Genomic DNA, 6,000 nt, shown 5'->3' with positions numbered 1-6,000 from the left:
GTTGCAAAAAAAAAAAAGTCTTGCTGGGATTTCATTTCGAACTGTGTTCAATTTAGAGAGTAATTCAGGGAGAACTAACATATTAGCAGTATTGTATCTTCTGAGCCTAAAACACAACAAATATTTCTCTCCATTAATTTAGAACTTCTTAAATTTCTCTCAGCACTTTTCGTAGTTTTTAGTGTACAAGCCTGTCATATCTTTTCTCAGATTTATCATTAAGTATTTCATATTTACTGATATTGTAAAGGATATATTTTAAATTTCAATTTCTGATCGTTGTCACTAGTATTTACATTTGATTTTTGTATATTGATCTTGTAACCTACCACCTTATTAAACTTATTAGTTCTACTAGCTTATTTTATTTCTAGGCATAGGAAGTTGTTAATATCTCCTTATTATCCTTTGGATATCTGTAGAATCTGTAGTAATGTCAGTTTCCTCATTCCTGATATTGGTAATTTATGTTTTCTTTCTTTCTGGTCAGTGTAGCTAGAGTTTATCAATTTTATTTATCTTCTCAAAGAACCAGTTTTTAATCCACTGATTTTTTCTATTGTTTTCAATTTTCTATATTATAGATTTCAACTTTGACATTTATAATTTCCTTCATTCTATGTAGTTTATCATTAATTTTATCTTCCTTTTCCAGTTCCTAAAGGTGAAAGATGAAATTATTGATTTAAAACTGTTCTCCATTTTTTTTTTTTAAAAGATTTTATTTATTTATTTGACAGAGAGACACAGCGAGAGAAGGAACACAAGCAGGGGGAGTGGGAGAGGGAGAAGAAGGCTTCCCGCAGAGCAGGGAGCCCGATGCGGGGCTCGATCCCAGGACCCTGGGATCCTGACCTGAGCCGAAGGCAGACGCTTAACGACTGAGCCACCCAGGCGCCCCAAAACTGTTCTCCATTTTTAATATATGTGTTTAGTGCTATAAAATTTCCCTAAACATTGCTGTGCTGCATCCCACAAACATGATATATTGTGCTTTCATTTTCATTCTGTTCAAAATACTTTATTATTTTTCTTTGGTCTCTTATTTGACCCAGAGTTTATTTAGACTTCTGTTAGCTTCTAAATATTTTGGGATTTTTCAAGAGATAGGTCATTCTGTTATTAAAGATTTCTACTTTTATTCCCTTGTAGTCAGAGAACACATTTTATATAACTTGAATCCTTTAAAAATTTTTGTGACTTACTTTATGTCATAAAATATGGTCTATTTTGGTAAATGGTCTACCTGCCCTTGAAAAGAATGTGTATTCTATTGTTGCATGGTATGTTCTATAAATAACAATCAGGTCAAGTTGATCAACAGTGCTATTCAACTCTACTATATCCTTACTGATTTTAGTCCTACTTGTTCTATCAGTTATTTAAAGAGGGGTGTTAGAACCACTGTCTATAATTGTGGATTTGTCTACTTTTCCTCACAGTTTTCAGTTTTTGATTTATGTATTTTGAAGTTCTGTTATTATGTGCATAAACATTTAGGCTTGTCATGCCCACTTGATAAATTGCTTTGTCATCATAAAATATATTTCTTATCTTTTATGTATTTCTTAATATTATCTCTGATAATATTCTTTGTTCTGAAGTCTACTTTAATATTAATATAGTCATTCCATCTTTCTTTTGATTAGTATCAGTGTGTTGTGTCTTTGTTCATACTTTACCCTGAACCTGTGTCTTTTTATTTAAAGTTTGTTTCTGATAGATAGTTAGGCCTTGGATTTCTATCCAGTTTGGCAATCTATTCCTTTTAATTGGGGTGTTTAGGCCAAGGGGTGGTGAACTACACATCCTGGACTAAATACTATTTTTGCAAGTGAAGTTTTTTTTGGAACACAGCCACAATCATTCATTTACATGTTGTTTATGGTTGCTTTTGCATTCAAAAGCAGAGGTGACTCATTACTCCCAAGTCCATATAGCCAGCAAGAATAAAATATTTACTATCTGGCCCCTGACAGAAAAAAAGTTTATCTACCCCTTCTTTTTTTTTTTTTTTAAGATTTTATTTATTTATTTGAGAGAGAAAGAATGAGGCACAAAGAGAGCATGAGAGGGGGAGGGTCAGAGGGAGAAGCAGACTCCCCGCTGAGCAGGGAGCCCGATGTGGGACTCGATCCCAGGACTCCAGGATCATGACCTGAGCCGAAGGCAGTCGCTTAACCAACTGAGCCACCCAGGCACCCTTATCTACCCCTTCTTTAGGCTCTTTCCACTTAATATGATTATTGTTGTGGTTAGGTTTAAGGCTATCATGTTGTTTTTTAATCTCACTTTTGCCGCGGGTGTTTCTGTGATCAGACGCCTACCTGGCCCCAATCCTGGGCTTTCTCTCCTGTTCCTTACATCTTACAAGGCAATAAAAATGAAATCTCAGGTGCAGGAAGTTTGGTGAATACTCTTGTGTTAGCTTGGGTCCTCTGAGAAGCAGATGCCACGATGAGATTAAATGTGCAAGAAATTTACAGTGGAACATTCCTGTGAGAGAAAGTGGGGAGGGAGCTGGAAAAAGAGAGGATAGAAGCATCTTAGACTGTTGTACAGTTCTAAGGAAATTTCAGCAAGACCATCAGGGAGTCTTGGAGACAAAGATGCCTGACAAAGGACCCCCATGTTCTCTAGGAACAGACCTGGCTTAGTATACCTGCTGTGCTCAGTCAGCAACCAGGAGCAGCGAGTGTGTGGGAAGAGTGACTGCAGGGCAAATGCAATGATGGTTTCAGAGTAGAGCTGAAGCCCCCAGTCTCTGAAGCCCAGGCTCCCTGTTGTTGGAGGTCTGAGGCTCATTCTCATGGCCTTCACAGTCTTAAGATGAAAGCTGGCTTTAGCAAACTTACTTGTCTGGGTTTCTGCTTTTACTCAAGTTTTAACTTCTGAGCAATTTGTACTTTTTTTTTTGACAGTTCATGAATGCATTTAAAATGACCTTAAAAAAATATTTTAGGGGCGCCTGGGTGGCTCAGTCGTTAAGCAGCTGCCTTCAGCTCAGGTCATGATCCCAGGGTCCTAGGATGGAGCCCTGCATCAGGCTCCCTGCTAAGCGGGGAGTCTGCTTCTCCCTCTGACCCTCCTCCCTCTCATGCTCTCTGTCTCTCATTCTCTCTCTCAAATAAATAAATAAAATCTTAAAAAAAAAATTTTATCCAGCAATTTTTATTGTTTTCTGCAAGGAGGTTAGTCAGGGTATCTACATTTTCACAAGTCTAGACACTGAATTTATCTCATTCATTATTTCATAATGTCTATTTTTGTATATATTTTATAATGAACATAATGTAACTGTAAATTTATAAGTCTTGTTAAGGGGATAAAAGGTGATAGACATAAACAAGCATGGACTGCTGATCCCTCCCCTCAGAAAAGCCCTAGAGAGGCTACAGAAGTGAGAAGAGTAGGATGGGCTCCATCAATGAACAACAGCAGCCCTCAAGTGGAAGAGCAGGAGGCTGCCTTCAACTGTTGCATTGGGAGGCGGGTAACTGAAGCCTAGAAGTGGAGTGGGGGCTGGGGAGTGGCTGGAGGTGGCAGAGAGTGTGGTTGGAAGATGCTTTTGTTTTTGCCTCCCTCCCTTAACCCCATTGTCCTGAGCCTTCACCACAGAACAATAGCAAGAGCCAATTCATTGGCCAAGAGGGTAAAATTAGGTAGCACAGAAAGCCACAGTATTGGGGAATTGATGAAAACAAGTATAGGTTGAGCTGCCAGCCTCATGCATTCACTCTGGGAAGTGAGGGAAATTTTCCCTGTAAACCCCTAGGACTGGTGGTTGTAACCGAAGGAGCTTGCTTTCTCCCAGCGCTGCCTCTAAGGGTTTAAATGGAAACCTCCTGCGAAAGCAAGGGCATGTCTGCAGGAATGGTGGCAAATAGCAACAGTGGTTTTGTGGTATCTGGGATCATCTTTTCCCCTTACCTTCAACACACTTGGTTGAGCACAGACTAGGCTTTGACCTTCTGCAGTACACTTTATCAGCCGAAGTGGCTGATCCATCTAGGGAGAGGTGAACTCACAAGTCAAAATAACTAGATATGCAAAGGATACAGTGATTGTACAGGAAAAACTATGTGGAACATTTACCATCTGAAGGAGAATTACTGAGCTAAACACACCTGAATTTTAAAATAAACATGAAAAATTTACTCTAGGAGGTGGGGCAAGATAATCAATAACAAGAAGCCACTAGTAAAGACCAAGTAAAAATATTAGATAGGAAAAATATAATAGTTACAATAAAAAACACAATAAATGAGAAAGACAGCCAGATGGTTATGACTGACACATGCATTAGTGAGTTGCAAGATCCTATTGAGCAACTTTCCTGGAATGTGGCAGGAAAGAACGGAGTTAAGATAGAAAAGTCAAGGAGTGGCTAAGACTGAGGGGAAAGTGCTTATGTCTAAATCATAAAACCTCCGGGAGAGAAAAAAAGAAAGGGAGGAAATAGTGGAAGAAATAAAGGGAAGGAATTTCTCAAAACTAAGAGATGGAGGAAATAGTGGAAGAAATAAAGGCAAGGAATTTCTCACAACTAAACGAAGAGAAGAAAGGCTTCAGATAATAACGTTCAGTGCCCAAAAGGAGAGAAAGCAACAAATTTCTTAAAACATGCAGAGAGCGAAAGCAGATTCTCTTCAAAGAAACAATGATCAGATGGACATCCTGCTCCCAAGAGCAATAGAGGATGTAAGAAGATCAACAAATAATGTAAATTAGTCTTGAAAGGAAATAATTTGAAACCTAGAATTTTATATCCAGCCAATTTTTCATTCAAATATGAGAACACAATAAAGAAACATTCACATACATATGAAGGCTTAGAAGGTTTATCATAAACACACACTGAAAACTTGCTTGAAAGTAGTATTTAAATAGGAAGAGAGACAAGGTCAGGATGTATAGGAGACAGAGCCAATAAAGGTGGTCAAAAACCTTGGCAAAATTTATGTTGTCTTAAGAAGATAAGATAGCTAGGGGCACCTGGGTGGCTCAGTCGGTTAAAAGCATCTACCTTCGGCTCAGGTCATGATCCCAGGGTCCTGGGATCAAGCGACGTGTCAGGCTCCCTGCTCAACGGGGAGTCTGCTTCTCCCTCTCGCTCTGCCCCTGCTCCTGCTGTCTCTCTCTCTCTCAAGTAAATAAATAAAATCCTTAAAAAAAAAAAGATGATAAAATAGCTAGAACTAAAGAATAAAAGAAAGGACATACACAGTACCTTAGAACTTAACTTCTAGACAGGAGATAGTACTTATCATATTGAGGGAAAATAGATATTAAGATTTTAAAAATCGTGGACATGAGCATGGGTCTTAGTAACCTAAGGCCAATTACCATGAGAACAAAAATTGAAGATATAACTTTCAAACCAGCATAAGAAATAAATCTTTCTTGAAAATCAAGAAATCTAAGAAAAAGAGAAAAAAGAAATAAAAAGTACTATAAATGAGAAATATGATCTAAAATGGTGGAAATTAAGTCCTAATATACCAGTATTTACAATAAATATACTGAGAGAAATCTGACTTTAAAGATTTTTATCAGAAAGCAAAAAGTTAAAAACCAAAAAAAACCCCACTAATAATTCAGTTCAAATAGTTCTTTTTTTTTTTTTCAATAGAATAATCTAAGACCAGAAATAGATGAAGTAGAACATAAAAGAATAGGGAAGTATCTTAAGTCAGATTTCCTAGAATAGAGGTCTGCAAACTTTTTCTGTGAAAGGCTAGCTAGTAAATATTTTTGGTTTGGCAGGTCACATAGGATGTTTATTGTTTTTTTTTTTCTTTTTCTTCCTTCTCTTTCCTTCCTTCCTTCCTTTCTCCCTCTCTCTCTCTCTCTTTCTTTTTTTTACAATCCCATACAAATGAAAAAACACTTAGCTTAAGTGTTAGCTTGCAGGCCATATCAAAACAGGCTGCAGGCTGAATTTAACCCGTGGGTTGCACTTTGCCCTCCCAGAAGCAGAGCTGGAGAAAACTGTTCAGG

The sequence above is a fragment of the Mirounga leonina genome, unplaced genomic scaffold (genome assembly GCF_011800145.1).
Source record: "Mirounga leonina isolate KUSES-001 unplaced genomic scaffold, KU_Mleo_1.0 Mir_242, whole genome shotgun sequence".
Lineage (NCBI taxonomy): Eukaryota > Metazoa > Chordata > Mammalia > Carnivora > Phocidae > Mirounga > Mirounga leonina.
This window is presented reverse-complemented; position numbering follows the sequence as displayed.